At 42.5% G+C, this 26195-nt stretch overlaps 1 non-coding gene across 1 annotated transcript; it reads right to left on the reverse strand.

Annotated features, from left to right (window-relative positions):
• Positions 1-21831: 21831 nt before the first annotated feature.
• LOC122240673 lies at positions 21832-21973 on the reverse strand. Its single transcript, XR_006220445.1, has one exon. It is a non-coding gene; the product is annotated as a small nucleolar RNA SNORA22 (small nucleolar RNA).
• Between the last annotated feature and the right edge of the window lie 4222 nt (positions 21974-26195).

The following is a 26195-nucleotide window of genomic DNA, read 5'->3' on the forward strand; positions in this document are numbered from 1 at the left end:
TGAGGTACTGACATTGTAGTGTTAGTGTGGGATACACCCTCAGTATGTTCCGTGTTATCCCAAATAATTTCACATCCCAGCACCTTGCGTAGCTCCTACTAGTTGCCTGATAAAGATGGAAGGAGAGGAAAGACAAGAATTTCTAAGGTCTATGTCAGTAAGGAGACATTTGAGATGATGCCAAGACCATAGAAAGTAAAAGAAACATCAGGTCAACCATGAGCACACTGGTTTGTTTCCCCTGTGTTTCCGTTTCTTTGTATCAAGTCAGGCTTGCTGTGATGACAATCTCCAATTTGGTCTTGCTTCACTTCGTTATTTATTTAGTGAAACACTTTGTTATTAAAAGTCTAGTCTTCAGGGGCGCCTGGGTGGCTTGGTCGGTTAAGCGTCCAACTTCGGCTCAGGTCATGATCTCACGGTCTGTGAGTTCGAGCCCCGCGTCGGGCTCTGTGCTGACCGCTCAGAGCCTGGAGCCTGCTTCAGATTCTGTGTCTCCCTCTCTCTCTGCCCCTCCCCTGTTCATGCTCTGTCTCTCTCTGTCTCAAAAATAAATAAACTTTAAAAAAAAATTAAAAAAAAAGTCTAGTCTTCAATGAGGCAAGAATTCTCTTCTTTGATTTGAAGTCTTTTGTTCTGAAATGCATGAGGTTTTTTAATGTTTTAAAGGGCTTTCAAATCCAATTTTACTCCAATACTAATACTGAGAGATTGCCAGAGTTCATAGTATTAATATTATTCTGTGAGTGAGTGCTCAGCACATTGCTGCCTCCAGAAATAGTTACATACGGAGCGTTAGCCAAAAAAATAGAAATACAGGATGGTAAGTGATTTGCCAGGTCACAGCTAGTTAGTGCAATGCCATGAGTTAGAGCCTGTAGGATTCTTCCCACGTTTAATTGTAGTAGATTAGTAGATTGTAGTAGATTGAATGAACAATAACTTCCGATGAGCCTCAGTCAACTCATCAAGAATAAGTTTCTCTGGAAATAGTAAGAGGCACCCAAGTCCTCATCCTTTCTGTTTGAAACCCAAAATGTCTCACGATTGGCATTTTTTCACCATCACTTATGAGGAAAAACACAGAAGCACATTTTCTAAATTACCTAATACCAGCAATGGGAAAGACAAGGAAAAGTCTCATTCATTTCCAAGTAACTAAGATCAATACTGTAGGGGAGCAAAATTTGCCACTTCAAAATGTGTCTCTTTGTCATTGGATTTCTTCAGGCTGATTATGCTTTTTAAGAAACAGAAGACTCAGGGGGTACCTGGGTGGCTCAGTCAGTTAAGTGTCCAACTCTGGATTTTGACTCAGGTCATGATCTTAGACTTTGTGAGTTTGAGCACCACGTCAGGCTCCATCCTGACAGTGCAGAGCCTGCTTGGGATTATCTCTTTCCCTCTCTCTGCCCCGCCCCCTTGTTCTTTCTCTCTCTCTCTTAAAATAAATTAATTAACTTTAAAAAAAACACAAAATACAGAAGACTCAAAAAGGTTTCCTTTTTGCCTGTCTCCTAACTACTCCAGGTAGGGAGTTATCACCATAGATAACTACAGTAAAATATAAACTAGGTGTGGCAGACAAGGAGGAATTTAGCAAAATCTCTGTGAAAATTCCTCTCTATGTCCCATTGTTTCTGCGTTGCCCAACAAACATTTGTTTACAGAACATTTACTCTTTTTCACCTTCCTGTGAGTTGCCTTCCTTCCGGTCAAGTCCCAGATTCCTATCCCCTTCTCTTTAACTCTGGATGGCATATAAGCCTCAATTGCCTGACCGTCGGTGGGCCTCATATTCTCATAGAGCCCCTGAATGTTCTGTAATTAAATATTAAACTTGATTTTCTCCTATTAATTTGTCTCAGGCCAATTTAATCTTAAGACCAACCAAACAAATCTTGAACGGTAGAGGAAAACTTTTCCTCCACAACAATACATTCTCAACTCATTCCACTCTTTGCTTCCATGAAAAGCAGCCCATCTATGTAACAGTGAATACGTTGTTCATCTTTATTCTTCACGTTTAACTAGAAAGTACTACTGTAGACATGTAAGCTTGTAAGTTCTCTTGCTTAAAACAGAAAAGTATTTGATGATGCAGCCCATAAAAATATTTTTTAAAAACCCACAGCAAGAATCCACTGAAGCTTAAGCATGGGAAATTTTCTGAAAGGAGAACCAGACGGGCATTTTGCCTTCCAGGGATCTGTGATTATGATTAAGCTGCCTCAACTGGTTGGCCTTGTATGTGCAGTTAATATCAATGATAAGGACAACTTGTGTTGCCTTTAAGCCATCAAGGAACCTTAATATATATTGTTTCCAAATCTTAGTCCTCAAAACCTGGCGCACTTCTTCCTCTCTCCTCAAGAACTTCCCTGATCTTTCTAGTAGCTCTCTGGATACAATCCCTCTTAAACTCCCCCTTAGTCCTTCTACAGTCTCCCCTTCTCCACCATCCACAACTGTATTTGATGTTGAATGAGATGTAGATTACTAGCATCACTTGTGCTATCGGTTTATCCACACAACAAATATTGAGGGTCTCAATCCACTGGTCCCTCCAGGTGTTTTCTTATGTATGACTTCCATGATTACCTTTTCCTCCTCTGGGCTAGTCATAGAGCTGGATCCACCTGTTATATTCCTTTTCCCTCGGGAAGAGTAAATGGTCCTCCTCACTTCTCCTCTGCCCCAGTGGTTCTCCAAGAGCCCGACTGAACAGAGGGCAGAAGCGAGGACAAGGAGCCACAACCCTTTTAATTCTGCCAATGACTCTTCTATCCTGCTGTCTAGAAGTCACCCAGTGAGATTAATCCCTTTTCTTATGTCCCCAGCCATACTCTTCATATAATGAGAGATCAATAAAATAAATACTCATTGAATAAATAAGCCAATAAATCAAGAAGTTAATTAGATATTCTCTGTTCTCAATTCAGTGGACCATCCTAGGACAGCCGTTCTGTGTGATCCAGCAATGGGTGCCTCCAAACAAGAAAACTCTATGCACCATAAGCCCAAACATTTGGGAAGCCACAAAAAGAGCCCAGGAAGTTCAGGGAGGTATCCTGTTTTTTCCATGCAAGAAACTAAAGATGGGTAATAAGGATGAGAATGAGAAGCCTGGAATCAAGCAGAATTTTAAAATCATGATGCAAGGAGCATTTTAAGTGAAATCAGGAGGGGTTTTGCCCTTCCTATACTTGTTATTTTTAACTAGTTAAGGAAATGTAAGGGCAAATGTAGTGGCATGGGGCACCTGTGAACACTGCTGGCGACCAAACACCCTAGAGGTTTGTTTATGGAGGCTGTTGTGTATCTTGACCCTAGAAAACCTAGAGCCAAACTGGGGTTTCTTGCCCTGTAATTAGCACAGGCACTAATGTGGGCAGACAGAATGTCTGCCCAGGCTTCCTAAATTCAATTTGCATAGGAAACTCATGGAAAAACTGGTCCCCCAGTTTCTAAACTGGGAATCAGTGTTATAAGATGATATCAAAATTTCCTCACATTTATACAGAGCTCAACAAGTTTCAGGACAGTCCCCAAGCATTATCTTATTCGAGTCGCACAACAAACTTGTGGGGTGGGTGTTTTTCCAAGTTTATAGAATATCTTTGGGACTTGAGAGTGCTTCTTTAAAGTGAGAAAAATGGGTCAGTTCCTGCTTCCTTTGAAGAAACAGATATTGGCCCCTCTGTCTCAGTGGATGCCACCTTCATGCCCTAAAAAACAAAAACAAAAACAAAACAGTGAGTCGGAAGGAACAGCTCCTGTGGTCTTGATAAAAACAGCTGTTCGGGACAATCACCTTCATGTTCAGGGCAATCACCTTTTCGTGATTACTGCATGAAACGAAACTTCCTGCAATTGTCATGGCGGGCTCCCCATCTGTAAGCCCTCAGAGACTCATACAGTTTAGAATAGAAATAAACTTAGAGATTATATGACCCAATACCTTCATTTTAATGAGAAGGAGACTGAGATCTAGAAAGATTAGGTAAGAGGGTCCAGGTTCCAATCCCAAGCCTGCCTCTTAGCAAATTTCTTAACATTTCTACGCCTCAGTTCTCCCGTACGCAATATGGGAATAAAAATATCTACCTCATATTGTGGTGAGGATTAGGATAATGCCTGTACCTATTAAGCACAGAGTACTTAGTAAGTAATCAATAAATAATTGATAGTGTAGTCACTGTCATCTTTTACCAAGCACAGATAGAAGAGTTGGCATTAAAATCGGGCTGTAAATTACGACTCCCCAATATTGTGTCCACTGTGGGACATGGTCAGTTTCTGTGAGAGGAGTTCTGCTCTCTTTGAGGCGCCAAAGGCATTACAAGAAAATTCTTATTTTTCACATGCAAATGCATAATAGAAACTGGATTCAGAGAAGCCCCGAGGCAAGGGGTGTCTAAGAATGCCGTATCAGGGAGACATCCACCATTGCCCTGAAGAATGGGACAATCAGTTGATCTGGAATCTTTATTAGTCCTGGAGTTGCAGAGAGATGAGCAATGGGGGGTGGGGAGCAAATGGAAACTTCCAGGATAGAATCAAAGAATGTATGTTGTCCCTCTCATTATTAGTGACTGATTTCCCAGTGTCATTTATGTGAAAAGGGAAGGGGAGGGAGTAAAACAAGAAATAAAATCAGAAAGTCTGATATTTGAGAGTTATTGCAGACAAAGAAAAATACATTTACACAGGGTTTAGAAGGAAGGAAGAGGTGAAGAGGCAGAACACAGGATTTTTAAGGCAGTGAAAATACTCTATATGATACTATAATTATAAAGGGGCGCCTGGGTGGCTCAGTCAGTTAAGCATCTGACTTCGACTCAGGTCATGATCTCGCGGTTCATGAGTTCGAGCCCTGCATCCAGCTCTGTGCTGACAGCTCAGAGCCTGGAGCCTGGTTCAGTTTCTGTGTCTCCCCCTCTCTCTCTCTGTTCCTCCCCCTCTCATACTCTGTCTCTCTTTCTCTCAAAAATAAATAAATATTTTTAAAAAATTTTTTAAACGTTATAATTGTAGATATATGTCATTATACATTTGTCCAAACCACACAATATATAACACCAAGAATGAACCCTAAGGGGAACTACGGACTCTGGATAACGATGTGTCAATGTAGGCTCATCAGTTGTGACAAATGCACACTCTAGTTGGGGGGTAGGGTGGTTGTTGATAATGGGAGGGGCTAAGCATGTGTGAGAGGAGGGGTATATGGGAAATCCCAATACTTATACTGTTTGCTCAATATTACTGTTAACCTCCATCTGCTTTGAAAAAATTAAATGTATTTAGATAAATAAAAAAACTTCACACGTCTAACTATAGAATCGGCTGATTCTTTCTCAAGGTGGAATGTCCCTGGAATAACACATTTAGCAAGATACAGTTATTTCACTTGAGGGGAGACAGAGCAGCCAGATCCATTACTAAGGAGATTCTCATCAGAAAAACCAGTATGGCATTCCAGAAATACTCTGCCACCGAAGCATGTGGAATGGAGTCACAGAATGTTAGAACATAAAAACCTGTAGAAGAAGGCCAGTCTAAACCCCCTTTGTCTTTCCTAGAGCCTAACCATAGGCCTGAAACAGAGTAGGTTCTCAAAGCTTGAGAAAGAACAGGAAGAAACTGAGCCAGAACATTACGAGATTAATACAGATAAGACTCCATTTGCCCCCTGTGGCATTGAAGTTCCATATGACTACATGGTCCAAGAGAAAGAAATCAGATTCTGGAGCCTGGTAACCACATCCTTCTTTGATGAGTGCTCATCACCTCCACGGGCCCCCAGAGCACAGTGTCTTGTTTTCATAATGTGGGCACAGTAGCCTTTACCCAGATCCTGGGACTGTAAGAAAAAGCAGATAAAGCTCAAATTTTCCAGCTTTCCTCTAATCAGGAAGAGGCTTGATCTGGAGCAGAGTATCACCAGAGCCCGAGCCCCCAGGGAACAATGGCATGCTGTAATCCCACTAAAGGCCATAAATTCAGGGAGTCCTAAAGGCAAAATCTTAACTGGAGTTGGTGGGAAAGCCCCAGACTCCTACCACAGTATTCGAAAGAGGACTTTACTTCCCGTTTTCCTCTTGTTCATACTTTCCATTTCTTGTCCATGGAATTCCCAAACAGGCTGTTGGTCATACTCCCAGTTATAATCAGGAATGCCTTCCCAACTGGACTCCTCACCGGGTGGAATCTGAGGTGGTTCTTCTGACTGCTTCCCTTTGCCTTTTCCCTGTGGGTTCTTTTCTGGATTCTTCTCTACACGGTTCAAATGAATCTTCAGTAAATTCCCAGCTGAGGTCCTGTCCCTAAATGTCACCGAATTCTCCACTGATGTGCCTCAGTCTGTGCACTTCGCTCCATGCAGAAGACGCCAAATAAAAGGCAGTTGAGCAAATACAAACGTTGAGCATCTCAGCGTCAAACTCTGCGATGAGTCTCTCCCATTTCCTTCATGTTGACAGGGGAGGAGATAGCACATCTGTGGTTCTCAGTCATCTCTACAAGGATGGAAATACTCTCTATCTCCGTTGCCCAGTTCCATAGCCACTAGTCGCAGGTGGCTACTGAGCACTTGAATTTTTGACCTAACTTAATGTTCATCATTTTAATTTATAGGGTTAGTGGCTATGGTGTTGGACAGTCCAGCCTTGCTTGAGTGAGAGATTTCTGTAATTTTTCTCGGTTATGAAACAGATACCTTTTCCCTACTCCTTGCCCAATCTGGTTTCCCTCATCTGATTCCCTTGGAATGAGAATTTTCTCGGGGGAAAAAAAAAATAGAAAAAATTGAGAAATAACTGAGGTGTTTGGGAATTCACTAACACAAACAATAAAACTGTTCTTATGATCTTGTTCTATACACAGGCCAAACTCAATGCCATTATCCTATTATTATTATTATTATTATTATTCAGGGCCCCAAATAGCTTGGGTTTGCTGTCACTTAGAAAGCAAACAGATCCTCATAGTCTTTCCTACTGCTACTTGAATGACAGGTTTAATGGGAATATTTTCTGAGTCACCCCATGTTCTTTCAAGACTTTTTCTTTGTAACTTACCAACATGGCAGGCTTTGTGTAACCAGAATCTATGTCTAGTACATCACAGATACTCAAAACAACATTTCTTATGTGAAAGAAAAGATTAATAAAGTGGGAAACAGACCATAGCTCAGCCAGACCCAGGCTAAGTGAGATTCAGGAAGACGTCCTTAAGGACTGGGTGAGTGGGAAAGCCAGCAACCAGGAAATTAGGTTGTCTCTGGGGTTAATTCAAACACCTTGGAAAAATCAAAGCATCACTAAAATGGTGAAGGGTGACAAGCTGACGATGGGCAGAGGGAACAGAAAGAAGGCGGAGTTTGCAGGACCCAGAGAGCAATCCCTGGACTCCCTTGGGGCAGAGGAAGCAGGCATCAAATGGGCCAAGGTTACCCTCCTCTTGGCGGGCGGTCTTCAGTCTCTGGTGAGAAATGTACTGGGAACAAAGCAGAAAAGTACATAAAGGTCAGTTGTGCCAAGGTCAAGCAAACCTCAGGCCCAGGCCCTTCCCCCACTTTACAGTCTCATTACACTAGAGAGAATTGTTTGATTCACTAAAATTCACTAGGACATGTCACCAGGGGCTGAATGAGTGGGACTCATTGCCTATAAGGGACCAAATCAAAGATTTCAGAGCAAGTCAAGAATTTAAAAAAAAAAAAAAAAAAAAAAAAAGGAGGGGGTAAAAGAAGGATGATTATAAATTGGAAGTAACTTGGAATCACATTATATGTAGCTGTCACCTTCAAATAAAAATGCATTGAGTTCCTGCTGGCTGGGAATTAAGCAGAGATGGCCAGTAGAATAACTGAGTGGAAGGATTTGCAAGAAAAGGCAAGTACAAATCATCAGAGACCAATCCAAATCATTACGACCATGTCCTCTTCTTTGAAATGATCAAAATAAATAAAACAAAAAGAATAATAAAACTTGAAAGAACAAAACGCCCGTAGGTACAGAAAAATATGAAAAATACCCTGCAGCTGCAAATATACTCTGGAAATACCTGAGTGCTGGCAAAATCCAATTAGCCATTTAGGTCCTGCTTTGGTTTTAAAATTAGTTTTCCTCAGGGAGCCTAGGTGGATCAGTCGGTTATGCGACCGACCCTTAATTTCGGCTCAGGTCACGGTCTCAGGGTTCATGAGTTCGAGCTGCCTCACCTCTGGCTCTGTGCTGACAGTACAGAGCCTACTTGAGGTTCTCTACAGGGATTCTCCCTGCCCCTCCCCCATTCTCTGTCTCTCTCTCTCAATAAATGAACATTGTTTAAAAAAAGAAAATTAAAAATAAATAAATAAATAAATGAAAATGATTCCTCCAGTTTCCATATCTCCATATTCCTCCAATTTCCTCCATTGACGAAACAGAGTTAGGGGATGGAGATGGGAGGAAGACGGGCATTGCCGGTTCAAGTCACCAGAAGGAAAGGAAGAATATGATAAACAAGGTCTCAGTTGCAAGATAAGAGGCTGAAAACAAGTAGCAAGCTTGAAGAAACTCTGAAAAGTGTCAAGACAAAGGAAGCCTTTGGGTCCGTGTGCAACCCAGAAAGGATGAGGAAGCTAAGGCACAGAGAGGCTAAGTAACTTGTCCAAGGACACAGAGCTAGTTAATGGCAATTTCAAGGACTAGAGAAAAATGCACAATAGCTTCAACGGACGACTTCATCAAAAGCTGATTCAAAGCTTATAGACCAGACCTGAGGCCAGCACCATCCCTCCCAAAATGCTTCTTTACCACAAATTCTTCTAACCAGTACCGAGAGGACTTAAGGAGCTTCCAAGAAAGAACGAGTGAAAGAAAACCACATAAACAAGTATATGACCCTGGTGATGGAAGGCAAGGCAGTGCCCTTAATGGTTCTTCATTCCGTGTCTATAAATGTCGAGGAACGGGGAGGAGCTGGGGCAATGAAATGAAATAGAAGAAAAATGAGGATCACCAGCTTGGTCCAGGGTCCTGGACCAGAAGCCTTCAGGCCCACAAGGCTAAGGCTAAATGCTGCGGTCTTCTTATTCACTGAAAGGGAACAAGATCACGCATGTATGGAATTTTTTTTTAAAAGAAGTTGGGGAATGAGAGAAAGACTCTATCCAGCATAAGGAAATTTCAGAATCAAGTGAGGAGTCAATGTTTCTCTGAACAAGAAAGCATACCTTAAAATCGGTGTCACTTGGGATACCCGGGTGGCTCAGTCGGTTGAGCATCTGACTTCAGCTCAGGTCATGATCTCACGGTTTGTGGGTTTGAGCCCCACATCAGGCTCTGTGCTGACAGCTCAGAGCCTGGAGCCTGCTTTGGATTTTGTGTGTGTGTCTCTCTCTGCCTCTCCCCCACTCATGCTTCTGTCTCTCTCTCTCTCTCAAAAATAAATAAAAACATAGGAAAAAAATGGGTGCCACCCACTTAAATAGCAAGAGCCTCCACAGGCCCAGAGCCTGCAATAGAAAGCAGAGGAGGGACACCTCAACAGCTCATTTGGTTAAGCATCCAACTCTTGATTTCAGCTCAGAACGTGATCACAGGGTCGTGGGTTCGAATCCCCTGTCAGGCTCTGTGCTGACAATGCAGAGCCTGCTTGAGATTCTCTCTCTGCCTCTCTCTCTCTCTCTCTCTCTGCCTCTCCCCTGCTCATGCTCTCTCTCTGTCACTCTTTCAAAATAAATAAATAAACATTTTAAAAAATTTTTTAAATCTTTATTTTTGAGAGAGAGGGATGCTGAGCGTGAGCAGGAGAGGGGCAGAGAGAGAGAGAGACAGAATCCGAAGCAGGCTCCAGGCTCTGAGCTGTCAGCCCGGAGCCCGACGCGGGGCTCAAACTCACGAGCCATGAGATCGTGACCTGAGCCGAAGTCAGGTTTAACCAACTGAGTCACCCAGGTGCCCCCATCAATGAACATTTTCTAAAAATTTTCAAAAAGAAAAAAACTACAGGAGACCAGCCCCGCCCCCACAGATCCACCTGTTTGCTGCCCATGCCCTGTGTCTCCTGGGAAAACCCAGGGCCTCATCATAGTTTCCGGTGCCTGAGTCCCACCAGACAGTTCCTCCACTCCTGTGCCTCCGCTCAGATGGCTCAGTCACCTCCTTAAGGCCCCCAGAGACCTGCAAGCCTCACGTTAGGTTCTGCCCTGCTGCAGGGCTGTTCCACCCGCTAATGGAATCAAGGCAGCCATAGTGACCCCGGCCTCCCTTCCCACAACTTCAACCCTCCCCTCGGAGTCCATTTCTCATCGTCAGCCCGAGCTGAAGCACTCCCCAGCAGAGTTCCCAAGCCTCGCCCCAGTGTAACCTGAGCGCACACTGCTTGCCCCTGCCTGGTGGGCACAGAGCCCCCCAGCCGAGGCAGGCTGCCTCGAGGGCAGCAACAGCTCAGTTGTCTGGGCCTGGGTCCCACCGCTTCAGCTCCCACCCCGCCCCACCCCCTTGCCTCGGTCCTACATGTCAGTCAAATCCCAAGAAGCCGCTTCCCACCGGTCAAATTCACCTTCTGTTCTTCCTAGAGAATTTGCGATTTTGCCTCATGAACCTGGCTCTCACCTTGTCATTTATTTTTTTTCATTATTGCTGACGCTTTTCTTGCTAAGACTAAATACATAGCCTTCGTCTGGGCAGGGGCACACTGTTAACTCCTGTTTGCATACCCAGGGCCATAAAGAATATACTGATGTTGATAATGAGAAGGAGGAGGAGGAGGAAGATTACATGCTCCTTACGTTTTCTGGCTACATTTCCACACCATCGGCCGAGTATATATTAAGTCAAGCACCGTCCTCAGCATCAGAGGGGGGTGAGTATCCTCCTTATCCTCAATGAGCTCCTGATCAAATGGGCAAGACAAACAGGCAACGCGAGGGGTCTTGAAAGTAAAATGTCTAAGAAGAGGAGGAAAGCACCCCGAGCAAGTACAGGCCAAGATTTGAGATCACGTCTGTGATGGTCTTTCAACCGTTCGTTCATTCATTCAAGAAAAATCCCCGGGGTATCATATTCCAAGCCCTGCGGTAAGCATCGAGCGTATAACGATGCATAAGACATGATCATAATCGTTGCCATTAGGGAGTTTACAATCTGGAAAGGAAGGGAAGCCAGCAGGCAGCTAATTAATTGCAGCGGCAATTCTTTAAGGGGGGGCGTGAATGTGGGCTACTCTGTCTCATCTTAGAAGGATTCAAGGAAGCCATGAAGTCTGAAATCCAAAGGACACGTGTTGCCCTGTGAAGAGGGGGGATATGGTAGGGAGAATTTCCTGGTAGAAGAAAAAGAAGGAAATCCTTCTTTCTCAGCCCCTTTTCTAGAACTATATATCTACCTCATCTCTGCCATGTGGTTTAGGGATAAAAAAAGACTGAGCCTGGGTGGCTCAGTCGGTTAAGCATCCAACTTCAGCTCAGGCCATGATCTTGCAGTTCATGAGTTCGAGCCTGCGTCCGGGCTCTGTGGTGACAGCTCAGAGCTCGAAGCCTGCTTTGGATTCTGTGTCTCCCTCTCTCTCTGCCCCCCCCCCCACTCACGCCTCTCTCCCTCTCTCTCTCTCTCTCTCTCTCTTAAAAATAAATGTTTAAAAAAACTTAAAAAGAAGAATTTAAATTCATAAAGGAATGAATGGCAGAGAAAACTAGAGAAAGTAAAGTATTTCTGAATTGTGCTTTGAGATTGCATTGGCATTACGCCGTCTTAATTTTATTTATTCTTTGAGAGACAGAGAGCACATGCGCACAGGGGAGGGGTGGGGGGGCGGGGGGGGAAGAGGGACAGAAGATCCAAAGAGTGTTCTGTGCTGCTAAGAGCAAGATTATGACCTGAGCCAAAGTCAGACACAACAACTGAGCCACCCAGGTGCCCCTACACCATCCTGCTTTTAAAAGCAATGTGGGTAACGAACGCCTATAATACAAGAATCTATAAAGGGAAGAAAGCAAAATGCAAAACTATATATACTACCTGCCTGTAACTGAATAAAAAGAAAAAACAGGGCATAATAGGTAAATATGAAAAGCTATGAAGTTAACTCTGTTGGGGTGCCTGGGTAGCTCAGTCAGTTAAGCCACCGACTCTTGCTTTCGGCTCAGGTCATGATCTCAGGGTTTCCTGAGTTTGAGGCCTGCATCGGGTCCATGCTGACATTTTGCAGCCTGCTTGGGATTCTCTCTCCTTCCCTCTCTCTATGCCCCTCCCTTGCTCAAACTCTGTCTCTCAAAATGAATAAATAGGGGCACCTGGGTGGCTTAGTCGGTTAAGTGCTCAACTTCAGCTCAGGTCATGATCTCGCAGTTTGTGGGTTCGAGCCCCGCATGGGGCTCTGTGCTGACAGCTCAGAGCCTGGAGCCGACTTCCGATTCTGTATCTCCCTCTCTACCCCTCCCCTGCTCATGCTCTCTCTCTCTCTGTCTCTCAAAAATAAATAAATGTTTAAAAAAATCAAAATAAATAAACTTCAAAAAAAGGAAAACACTGTCAAATTACTTATTGTGGGACTCTGCTTATAAAAGACTTTGGATGTTTCTCATTATTTTAATAATAATTGAATGAGTGTGATTTGTCTTTATAATAAGGGATAAATTATCTTTTTTAATTTTTTAGGGATAAATTATTTTTAAATACAATATAAGTGCTGCCATCCTTTTTCATGTTTTGACATGTATATTAATCATTTAACAAATATATATTGATTTTCAGTCATTATTTTAAGCAGTAGTAGAAAATAAAATAGGACTAGTCTCTGTCATCACGGTAAAGGAAAAAAGACATCAATAAATAAACAAGTAAAAATAAGTAAATTAGATGAGATTAGTAGTATGGGGGAAAAAATCATCAAAGAAGGGTTACACATCGTGCTGGAGGGCAGGTCTGGAAGTTAGTGGTTATGCTAGTTTAGATAGAGGCCTGGAGAAGGGCTCTCTGAGAAAGTCTTTTTAACAACATAAGGGACAGTGACAGACATTACCTGGAGAAAAAGTGGTCCAGGCAATAGGAACAGTAAATGCAAAGGCCCTGAGGTGACATGGAAAGGGCTTGTTTCATTTTCCACCTGCACTGTTGCCTGGTTGTCCCCCAATGGAGTATAAGCAAAATTAAGAGCAACCAGGGAGAAATTGTCATGAGGTAAATGCACATACTAGACTTCGTTTTATTCCACAAATACTTATTGCGTACCTGTAAGATACCAAGCACTGTTCTGGGTGCTAGGGACCAAACAAAGTCCAAAATAAGGTTCCTGGCTTTAATGAAGCATAACATCAGAGAGGGAATTACTGTCAGTTAAAGAAGTAAAAATTACTGGGGCGCCTGGGTGGCTCAGTCGGTTAAGCGCCCGACTCCAGCTCAGGTCATGATCTCACGGTCTGTGAGTTCGAGCCCCACATCGGGCTCTGTGCTGACGGCTCAGAGCCTGGAGCCTGTTTCGGATTCTGTGTCTCCCTCTCTCTCTACCCCTCCCCTGCTCACGCTCTGTCTCTCTCTGCCTGAAAAATAGATAAAAACATTAAAAAAAATTTTTTTAATAAAAAAATGTTTTAAAAAGTAAAAATCACTTCCTATGTTAGATAGTACAAATGCAAAGAAGGAAGGTGAGGCGGGGAAGACAAACGGGGACTGTGTTTGTGGGGGAAGAGCCACAGAACCTAAGGGACACGTGGCTGGTTTTCCTGGACATTGGTGCTTCGATAGGGCTTAATAGTGAAAAATAAAGATCGTAATCGCAAAACGGCAACAAAATGCGTCAACTCACAACCATGTTCCATGTTGTTCCCTCCTTTTACATGGAGCAACTGGAATGTGCTGGAGGAAACCGCTCACAGTAAGCTTAGCTTATGGAAAACATAATTAGGGGATCAGATCTGCTGGAACAACAGCTAACATCTAGTGAGCACTTGCTCTGTGCCGATCACTGTTCCAGGGGCCAGGGATGTGTCTGTGTAATTTACGTAAAGTAAAACGGGTTTTGATCTACACAGCAGCTCTGAAGCAGGTATTACGACTCCCAGTTTATGGCCACAACGAACATGAAAAGTTCAACTACATGTTTGAGGTTGCGCAGTGGGTGAAAGGCTGAACCGGGAACACGATCCCAGGGTGCCTGACATTTAGGGGCCAATTTGGAATCTCTGGAACGTACCATACTGCCTCCGCTGCCAGAACAAAGGAAACCCATACATAATGAATCTCATAGTAAGAGGATGACTCAGAATCACACGAGATTAGAACTTGAAATGACCTCAGACATCTTGTCATCCTGAGAGATCCAGGATGGATGGCCTGAAGCCATTTTTCACATAGTGGTTGCGTTAGCTGTTGTTCATGGCTCTATATCCAGATCTGGGCCATCCAGTCCTCATCTGGACTTAAGAGCACAGAAAGACAAAATTCCTCATCAGGTGTGTCTGGGCTTTAGTGCTTAGGAAGCCAGATTTTTAGGGAATGCATACTCATGAAGATCCATAGATGCTACTGTTCTCATCTGGTGGATAGCTCCTCAATTTTTCTTGGCCCCACTCTTCCCAGTTACCTTAAACATAAAGAATAAACACCTTCTGCTGGGCGAGGGGCCCAGTTCAAATACATCTATGAATGAGCAGAATCAGGCAATCAGGTCTCCAGGAGAATCAGCCTGACAATGCCTAGCACCAAAGCTGTGCGTTCACGTGTACTGAGCACCATCCACCCAGAGGAGTTCCGTGCTTCCATTTGCTCACAGCACAGGCATTTGCTACGAATTGCTCTGTGCATTGCTGGGCTACGTACCACGGGGGTCACAAAGAAGGGTGAGCCAATCCTCCTGGATGAAGGAGGCAGGTACATGTCAACACAAAGGACTCAGATCCGAAACAACAGACAAAAGGAAGTAGATATTCATGCCGTTATTGACTGATGTTTTCCAGAAGCATTTCTGAGTAAGCATTTTGGGGGTAAAGCTAAAGAAGACAGATCAGTGAAGATGAAGGAGAGAGCTAAACGGGCTCACAAAGGGTGCAAAGGAGCGGACAGTCAGACAAGGTTGTGAAAGAGCCTTACCAAGCAAGTAATAAAAAAGCAGCAACAAAGGTAGGAGGAAATAGGACAGAACTGGAAGAAACCATGTTCCAGAAAGATGGGAAAAGACTCAGAACATAAGCGACAATGCTGAACTTATACCATTATTCAGAAAGGTCCTGGAATCCACTCCGTTTGATGGGATTTCACATTATATTTGCACTGGCTCACAACCAGCTTTCACTGGTAACACACTCCTTGACTTGGGAAGACTTCACACCTCTTCTGGTCAAAACAGTAATAACTAAGCCACGCATACTAACAATCCCCTGTGGTTTGAATTGGTCCAACCCAACTTCACTCAGTAATGGTCATTCCTAAGGCTGGAGCCAGGTAAATATGACATGAAATACCATTCATAATTTTGTTTCCCCAAGAGATGTTTATTGAGCATTTGTTATGTGCAAAATTAAGATGAAAAAGTAGTTTCTCCTCTTATCCTCTCTCACCCTCATTTGAGAGGAAAAATGGTGGGGGCTGGGGGGGGCGGGGAATGGAAAAAAGGGAAGAGTAAAGGGCCCTGGGCCTTGATTTTATAATCTAGTTTAGGAGGCAGGTATGTAATGAAGCGGAGGGAAAAAATAAATAAAACAGAAGAAAACAATGCTATGACACTTCAGAAGAACATGTGAAAGAAATTCCTGGAAGAAACCAGGAATTGAGAAGCTTGCATTGGAAAAGGTAGCATTTGGCTTGTACTTTGAAGATGGGGAAATTGGAGATGCAGAATACATTCCGAGCCCGGAGCCCTGTTCCACCAGGCTACTGATGTCAACTGCTAAGCAAAGATAAGTAATATGCCTTTGGGTGGGAGGCAGTCTGTTGAAGTTCAGGCCCTTTGCTAATTCTTCCAAAGGGATCCATTCCATTAAAAGTATAAGGAGCCCTTATTCTTCCTAGATGCCACAAGACAGAAATTCTTGACATAATTGCCCCATTTATAGAGAAAGAAGTTATGTTCTGGTTCTTCTGTCCACCATGCTGAAATGAGATTTCGTCTTTCTCGAACCACTTCTGTCTCGCTCTGGATCCAACCCCCACTCCTCACATGTCAGTCATGTAATGAGCATATTCAAGATCCAACCCCCAGTCCTCACTCATCAGTCATCTAATGAGCACATATGAGATGCCACACGGTATGCCAAACAATGACCGTAAGAAGATTAAAGTTCCATGAGCTCTCCCCTTCAAGATTTCAAAAACTCCTGAAAGAGAGGCACGCGAAGAAATACTGGCACATAATGTAACATGAGTGAGAATGCATGTCTGAATAAAATCCACGGAGACATAATGTAAAAATTGAGTAACCCTGGGCCTGGGGAAGGGAGATCTTGAGGAGATCACAGAGAGGCGATTTGCCAACAAGGGATGGGGTGAATGAAGAAGAGTGGCAGGGGGACATTTGAAGCAGGGAAAAAGTCAAATGGGTTCACAACAAAGTGATGAGTGTGGTGCTACAGAAGCATACATTTCAGGACTGAAACATTGTTGGAAAACAAGGGGATGGGGTTCGGGTTTTGAACATCACATAAAGGAGCTTGGGTTCCATCCTAGAATCCATCTGGAAAACAATGCTTGCTTCAGCTTTGTAGGGTAAATTGCTAAAAATGGGAATTTCTGGGTCTTACTCTAGAGAGTAGGATCTAGGAATCTACATGTGTAACAGCTTCCACAGGTGACTCAAATAAACTTTGGTAACAATGGGTAGACTAAGGAAATCTTTAAAAACTTTTAAGCCTAGGAGAAAATAAACAAATTGACATTTAAAAAATATTACATATATACATACTCTGTGTGTGTGACAGAGAGAGAGACAGAGAGAGAGATCTAACCTTTGTACTAGGTCAAGATTATTGTCCACGTGTGGGTATCTCATTTTCCCCATTAAGAGAGAAAGACCATGCTTATCCCAACATACGTCATTAACTAATGACTCCTCCTCCGACCACACCCAGTCGTGCCTCAGTGTCTTCAAGCACAAGTGTCAGGGGTACTGAAGCAGGGGGAAAGACCCTTCCTAAGAGCTGGGCTCATTCTGAGATCCATACTGTCCCCCACCCCTTCAGCACCTCCTCCAGTGTTTCAAGGTTGAATGGCTGCTACTTAAAACTGATAATCATGGCAGTCCCCGTCTTCGATGACTTCCCACTGTCTCCAGGAATTAGACCGAATGCCAAGGTAAAGCATAAAACTCCATCCCCATCCAACCCCTACCTACTTTTCCTAATTCATTTCTTACCAGTTCCACCTGTACACTTGAGGGAACAACCACATGGGAGCACTTACTATTCCTAAGTAGATGACATCCATTCCCATCTCTGGGCCTTCGGACATGTTGGATTTTGTGTGCAAGAGTCAGCTGCCTGACTCCACTCGATTCTCTGCCTGGGAAACTCCTACTCGTGCTTCAGGACCCAGCCTCGATGCCATCCCCTCTGTGAAGTCTTCCTTGATTCCCTCTGAGAAGAATACTGCAGGTACGCCACATTATTCGCTTCTTGTCTGGCCACCTCATCTCCATATGGCCTTCTTCTCTGTGTGTGTCTCTTAAAGGGACACTTGTCACTGGATTTAGGGTTTATCCTCATCTCAGATGATCTCACTTCAAGATCCTTCATTTCATTGCATTGCATTACATCTACAAAGACCCTTTTATTAAATAAGAAGGGCACATTCGTCGAATTCACAGGTTCTGGAGATTAGGATGCAGGCATTTCTTTTGGGGGACCACCATTCAGCCCTCTACAAAGATTTTCTCGCTAATAAACTACACGTCTGTAGTATTTTCATTACGTCACAAACTCTAATAAAATATTTTTGATGATCTGGAGTCGTTTAGGAAGTGCCTAGGCCATAATCTCACTAAATAGCATTTTTATAGATGGAATCAGATGCCATAGCAGGAAAATTTGGTAATTGATAATTCATTCACATTTGCCTTGGATTTTAATGTAAACTCTTGACATAAAGAAACTAGTAAGAGAGAAGCCGATACTGCAGCTGTCTCCAAAAATCTTTGGTTGCAATCACCTGGTCTCCTCGTCTGATAGATTATTTTGTCTTCTTTGGTGAATTTGAACAGTGTAATAGTTGGAAATCTGGATTTCCTAGAATTAAAATGAGATGTGCCTTGTAATTACCAAAGCAGAGAACGACGACAACAACAAGTTAGTACTCGGAGCGTTATTTTTACTTCTAAAACAAAATTACATGAAAGCACACATATTGAAAACTGTACTACTTAATAACTTACATTTAATAACTTTCTACAGTTTAAATTGGGGTTTCTCAACATTATAGGAGCTCCTGTGGCCATAGGATGTAGCATTCCTGGCCTCCACTGACAATATGCCAATAACATTTCGCCAAGTTGTGACAACCAAAAATGTTGCCAGACATTGACAAAATTGAGAACCTGATTGAGAACCATGAGTTTTAATGGAAAACCCCATATTTTAAAATTTAAAATTAAAAAATTTAAAAATCAACAATTTCTATGTTGATTGGTGTAGGAGGAAAAGTGATCCTGATAGTTGTGGTATTACACATTTACTCATAGAAAACTAAAAAAGTTTTGTGAGAAGCTGAAATAGAAGGCAATTATGTGTTTCAAGCTTGTTGTTTATTTTTTCTGAATATATTTCCCCATATTAAAAGAATGGTAATACCCCTTAGAATTACAGTGAGATCAAGTAAAACTTAAAAATATAATACATATCAGAATCTAAGCACATAGCAGGTGCACAAAAAATTTGTGTTTTTTCATGTTTTCTTGTGAAGTGAAACAATTCAACAGCTAAGACTATGTGAAATAAAGCGTTTTGTATGTAGTCTAGAAAAAATTGTGTTTTTTCATTCTTAACAGACTTATGGAAGCGTTCTCTGTTTTGGTTTCTTTTGTTGTGTTATGTCTCATCTGTGTATTTGGGCATGACTTTAGTTTTGTAGGATTATATTAAGACCACGTAAAGTGAGAGTCTTGTCTAAGCCAAACTGGAATCTACATTTAGCTGTTTGTGGAACTCTTGCTTTTAATTTTAAGGGATATCTGAAGAGAGAAAAAAAGGGAGAGAAGTAGAGAGCAATAGAGGGAGGAGAGAATATCTATTTCCTGCTGCCACCCTGACACCAGTTTTTAGAGGAGTTAAAAAAAAAAGAAGCTAGAAAGATCATGTTCAGAAAAGGCTGTGAAAGGCTCAGAGCATAAGCAATGCTAAACCAACTCCATAGATTATATTTTTCAAAAAGTTCTCACAATCCACTCCATCGGTGGAGGGCTTTCTCCGCATGCAACATTACGAAGAGTGTCGATTTCCCAGTGGAACACTACTAGCCTTCAGTGGTCACCCACTCCTGGGTGCAGTCAACTTTCATGTCTCTTCCACCCCAAATATTAATAACTAAAACATTAATAATAATTGTGTAAGGAAGAGGCACCCAGTTTGGTTCAGTAACAAGGTCATACTGTAATGGAACTTTTACATCTTTAGACGAAATCAGTCTTCAAACCCCAGATTTACATGTCCAACCACCTAACAGATTTTCTACGAGGACTTCAAATCAAATAAGTTCAAAACAGAGCTCATCTTCTCTCCTCAAAACCTGTTCCCCTCCTGTGCCTTCTAGCTCAGTGAATATTACTGATCTCTGCTATTCTCTATTGCTCATCTCTACTCAGACCCTAAAACCTGTCAAGTGTTACCTTGTCTCCTTGTCTTCCCTTAAACCCACAGATCTAAAAAACTAAATCCTGTTGATTCCATTTCTTAAAAGTAGCTTTTAAATCGGCGCCTTCTTTCCATCCCCTGGTTTACTAACAAAAACCTCCTAACTAGCATAGCCTTCAATCTTGCCCCTCCAATTTAATGAACATAGTACAGAGGGAGCCTTCCCCACCCCCCCACCCCACCCCCCCCCCCCCGCCACAAAGAGCAAATCTTTTTGCCTCTCCATCCCACATAAAACCTTTTACTAGATCCTACATTGCCTTCTGGATAAAGTCCGCAGTTTTAAAATAAAGGCCGTGGTTACTCCCCCAAGTTCATTTCTTGCCACTCTCTCCATCCCTCCAGTACCGTGAGCCCTGCAACTAAACACGCGGTCTAAACTGCAGGGACATGCACTGCTTGCAGGCCTCCAAACACCATGTTCCCTACTTCTGCTCGTCCCCATTCCCAACCTTTGGCCACCTTATGGGAACCGCTCTGTTGGTTCCTCTAGGGGAGATTTCCTTGGTCTGCCAGGAGAGGGTCACATGTCCTCCCAATGGGCTTTCATTTCCCGTTTACGTACATTCTCATGACACTGAGCTTCCTGTTTCACTCCTTCATTCCCAGCTCCTAGCCCACAGCATGCTGTTAATAATATTTCTTAAATGACTGAAGTACCCCCAGCAAATGAGAATAAAATTCCACTGACCTGTGATCCTTATGTTTATCTCACCATCTCTCGTATTACACAGTTATTTATTTGTTGAGTAAATAGGTGTCTATTTCTTCCGTCACACACAGGTCTTACGGCCGATACCCAAGCCAGCTGCCTTTCTTGTCTCTGCTCAATATAGAAAACTTTCTCTTCGCTCCAGGCCCCAGCTTTTTGGTTTTGGTTTTGTTTTACCTATTAAGTTATTTTGTTTTATAATTTTTTTAATGTTTATTTATTTTTGAGAGAGAGACAAGGTATGAGCAGGGGAGGGGCAGAGAGAGGGGGAGACACAGAATCCGAAGCAGGCTCCAGGCTCTGAGCTGTCAGCACAGAGCCTGACGCGGGGCTCGAACCCATGAACCGCAAGATCGTGACCTGAGCCTAAGTCAGACACTACTGAGCCACCCAGGCACCCCTCTATTAAGTTATTTTAAAGAGTCACCAAAAAATGTAGTTTGCATTTAAAATGTCCCTTTAAAATATTTGAACAGTATTTTAAAGATACCATTGATGTAATCTGATTTTTCCCCCACATATTTCTTTTTTGGAAAAATTGTGGTTAAAAAACAAAAATACACAACATTAGATTTACTATCCTAACCATTTATTATTGTTTCTTAAGGAATGTTTAATAAGGTAGATAATATATGCTTATCTAACATGCATTTCTGTATCACTGAAGCTAAAGCAAAAATCCTGTTCGTTGGGTAAAAACGGCCTGTTTTATGTAGGTACACTTCAATGCAATTAGTAAAAAAAAAAAGAAAGAAAGCCAGAATACACTTGCTCCTTCGTATTCTGATGACACACAGCACGTAAAGATGTGTCTTCTACTCTTTTTTCCATATCAGGATGCCGTGCCCCATCATGCACAACAAGACCTCTGATTAGGCTTGTATCAGTCTCTGATTCCTGTTGCATTCCCATGATGTTGACCATGAAGAGGTTCACAGGTTCATTTTATTTTTTAATGGCCAAAGTGGAGCCCAGTTGTCAAGACGTCAGCAAGTTCAGCATGAGCACCACGTAGAGGTGTTCTGGCCACATCTATCAGTGTTTTCCTGTTCTCTTTGCTTATGTTGATTTGTTCCAAAGACAGATGTGCCTTTTCCTTTGAAGCTTCAGATCCCTATATTATTATTATTATTATTATTATTATTGGGGTGAAGACCCTAATAATAAACACACAATTATGAAACCACCCCCATACAGGAGTTCTTCGATTAGATGCAATTATCGTTTGTGTTAAAGATAGTATTTGAAGGGGTATTCTGTATCCTGCATACCCTTTAATACAATTAAGTTAATAAAACGTGCTGACTTTCTGAATACGCTTAAAGGGATAAATAGTCCTTTCAGTGCAGAGGAAAAGAACAGACCTTGCTCTAGCAAAGGGCCAAAACCAAGGGAATATTAGGGCCCCCTAACCGTCTTAAGTGTAGAGTTCAGTAGTGTTAAGTATATTCACACTGCTGTGCTATAAATCCCTAGAACATTGCCATCCTGCAACCCTGAAACCATATACCCGTTAAACATTTATCTCCCTCCTCCCCCAGCCCTTGGCAACCACCTTTCTTTTTTGTTTCTGTCCTTTGGACTACTTTAGATACTTCGTATGAGTGGCATCATTGCAACATTTATCCTTTTGTCTCTGGCTTATTTCAGTTAGCATAACGTCCTCAAGGTTCATCCATGTTGTAGCCTGTGGGAGGACTGCCTTCCTTTCTTAAGGCTGAATAATATCCACCGAATGTGTCCACCATATTTTCTTTATCCATTCATTCGTCAAGACGTCTTGGCTTTGTGAAGAATGCTGTAATCCACATGGGTGTACACATATCTTTTGGGATCCAACTTTGAATTCTTTGGATATTGAAAAGTTCAGGACATGGCTGTTTTCCAACTTTGTGTATTTTTTTGAGCTTATTCCTCCAACGTCGCATTCTGTGTGTGAGATACAACCAAACTGTTTCCTGGAGCTTCAGATGATTCAATTTCATTGCTATATGATACTTCCTTTTATGATTTTACCCAAATGTACTCATCTATTTTAGTACGATGGGCGTATGAATTATTTCTGGTTTGGGCCTAGGACAAACAATTCTGCTACGTGCTTTTTTAGTCAACCATCTTGGTGAGCATGTGCTAGAGTTTCTCTAAGATTTATACCCCAGAGTAGCATTGCCAGGCCATAGGTGTGTATATACTCAAGTATACTAAACACTTAAAATTTCTTTTCCAAGGGGATTATACCAGTATAAATTCTTGCCACAAGCATATGAGAGTTTTCAATGCTACACATCCTGACCGATATTGGGTGTAACCCATGTTAAATTTTTACTAACTCAGAGGGTGTATGATGGTAACTTATTTTGCAATTGCCATTTTTACCTAGGAATCTCACAAGCCAAGAGAGGCCATTAGTCACTTACATTTTTCAAGGTTCATATGATATTAAAAAAAAATGCGAAAACACAAATGTAATATACTCTTATTGTGCTATTTACAAGATAATGACAATTAAAAAAAATAACCTGTGGTACATTATGAAAGGAATGAAATGCAAGTTTATTTTTTTTCAATATATGAAGTTTATTGTCAAATTGGTTTCCATACAACACCCAGTGCTCATCCCAAAAGGTACCCTCCTCAATACCCATCACCCACCCTCCCCTTCCTTCCACCCCCCATCAACCCTCAGTTTGTTCTCAGTTTTTATCAACGTTTTTTTTTTTTTTTTTTTTTTAATTTATTTTTGGGACAGAGAGAGACAGAGCATGAACGGGGGAGGGGCAGAGAGAGAGGGAGACACAGAATCGGAAACAGGCTCCAGGCTCCGAGCCATCAGCCCAGAGCCTGACGCAGGGCTCAAACTCACGGACCGCGAGATCGTGACCTGGCTGAAGTCGGACGCTTAACCGACTGCGCCACCCAGGCGCCCCTGTTCTCAGTTTTTAAGAATCTCTTATGCTTTGGCTCTCTTCCACTCTAACCTCTTTTTTTTTTCTTCCCCTCCCCCATGGGATTCTGTTAAGTTTCTCAGGATCCACATAAGAGTGAAACCATATGGTATGTCTTTCTCTGTATGGCTTATGAAATGCAAGTTTAAAGTCTTATGATGAACATCTTCAATCCCATTCATGTATACTTACAAATGTATGTGTAAATCTCATTGACAGGTAAACATAAAGTCTCCGATAACATGAAAAAGTTCTCCTGAAGGACCTTTTCAAATCCAAGTCCAGAGCAAAATGGTCATGTGACTCCCTCCACCTACCCCCCCTGAACTCAGCCTCCAAGCCTCCACTTTCACTCTCGAGAAAACCGTCCTTAATGTCTGCCGGACCTATTGGTTTTACCCGAATTTGTTCAGGAAATACTTTAAAATGAACATTGGGGGAAAACCTCAAAAACAATTCACAAAAGGATAGTCTAGTGGGGGCATCAAGAAAAGATGAAGATACCTCCTGCCTTGACTTGTGAGAATATCTGTTTATCCAACAAGCATTGGCTGAGCACTTTCAAAATCAAGGAAGTGCGCTGAGCACTTTTGAGGAAACAAAGAAGAGTAAAACCAGGTGCCCGCCATCGCTGAAGCTCATATGCCAGTTGGGGAGCTAAGGGAAACAGAGGCAGTAAAGGGGTTGAAAGAGATGGCCCTTGAGATAGAACGGAAATATGAAGAGCTGTTCACCTGGTGGTCAACAAGTATGCTTCCACTAGAATTAATAGCGTGTGTAGACGGCCAGGACGCTGGGAAAGCTCAGGGCCAGTTGGGAGAACACTTAGAAGTGCTCTGTGGACAGTCTGAAGGTCAGCCTTGGCGATAGCGATAAGGGCAATTAGTAAAATGTAAAACTGGGGCCAGATTCTCCGTGCATTGTCATGACAAATACAAACCATTAATAATAGACTATCAGCAATTTAAAAGAGAGTAGTGACATGGACCTTATTTGCATGTCCCAAAGATAATCCTTGTGGGAGTGGAAAGGATCATAGAGGAGACGACCCTCTAGTCTAGATATTAAAATAAGGACCTTCACGGAGGAACTTGGCAGGGGGCAGGGGAGGGCAGCCATTTTGTGGGCTGACCCCATCCCTGTAAGACCCAGATCTTTTCCAGTATACCACCTGCTCCTTTCCTGAGTCGCTTGACCAGTAACTGGCTGCTCTGGAACCACCAATCAGATGGGTCTTGGAACAATCCTGTTTCCTGAGGCAGCCAGTGGGTCCTTGGGACAACCCTGGGCTATAGCCACCCGCCTAGGCCTGTTCCACAGAATGTGAGAACTGTATCGCTGAAAGGCATCCTAGACTCCAACCCGGTGCCTACATGAGGACATTTAGGTCCAGAGAAGTTAAGTAAGCCACCCAAGGCCAAACAACTAATCACTGGCTGAGTCAGTACTCCAACTGGCCCCAGGATTCTGAGGTGGCAAGTTTCCTACACAACAAAATCAGGACAGAACCAAAACTCGGTCCTGTTGTATTGTTTCTCTATGACTGAGAGTGACACCCAAATTTATTAGCAGTAGCATTTACAAAATCATTTACACATTATCGCTGGCTTATGTTTTCAAAGCTTTCACAAAGGCCTAGCCACAGGACAGGCTCTGAAACCCACCAACTAAATACAGTTACTCTCTCCAGGCACCCTAATACCCCGGGCAGTTTGGTTAGGGCTCTCCTTTGTTTTTTTTCTGTCTACCATGACAGGAGGTCCAAGAATCTGGGGATAAGCCTTGGTGTAAGCACAACGCCAATCATGGCTGTGGAAACAAGCTCATTAAGTAACGATGCAAAAGAGAAAAACAGTGCATTGGTGGTTTTCAGAGAGGCTGAAATGACGTGATGCATTAATTAGTTCATTAATACCCATTTTTGCACGCACAGTAACACGTGAGTGCTGTGCGGTGTGTTTAAAACAAATGACGGAAAGTGCCAAGGTTGGTTTATAGAACTTTTAGCACAAACTCCATGTCTCTTGATCCCTAAGTCAGCCTGTGTATGTGAGATAACACCCTCCCCATTTTAGGACGAGAAAACTGAGGCTCAGAGTGGTTAAGTGAATAGTCTCACATCACACGGCCAGGAAATAGCAGAGCTGTGATTTTCATCTATGTCTTACAATCTCAAATACCATATTCTTTCCATTACATCCGTTCGGTATAGTAGCAGAAATCTCTAAGGCAAAGGGGGCTCACATCCCAACAAAAGGTAATAATGTCACATGTAAGGGAGTACAATGTAAATAATACATGCAGATTTTAAATAGTTTTTGAAGAAAAAACTCTTACTGTGCACGGGGATTAAGCACTGTATCTAGAATGTGCAAGCCCAACGGCTCCATATATCATGATACACCCTACATTCATTGTGTCTCAGATCTGCCCTAGGAAGGGGATGGGGGTTGAAAAAAAAAAAAGACTTAACTGAATTCAGCAAATATATTTCCCCAAACACCCCCCAAACCCACTGATCTTCTTAAGGCAGATCTAAGACAACACTGAAGAATTTCCTAATTAGGCAGGCTGGAATCCAAAACTTTCTTCTGCTTTGTAGTTTTGACCTAACTAAACATCAGCTACAAGCAGAAGAAAAACACAACTGTTCCTTAAATTTTAAACCTTCAGTCTGCATTCATTCTTTTGAAGAGACTGAGGTAATTCTTCA

This window comes from Panthera tigris, chromosome B4 (assembly GCF_018350195.1).
Source record: "Panthera tigris isolate Pti1 chromosome B4, P.tigris_Pti1_mat1.1, whole genome shotgun sequence".
Taxonomy (NCBI): domain Eukaryota; kingdom Metazoa; phylum Chordata; class Mammalia; order Carnivora; family Felidae; genus Panthera; species Panthera tigris.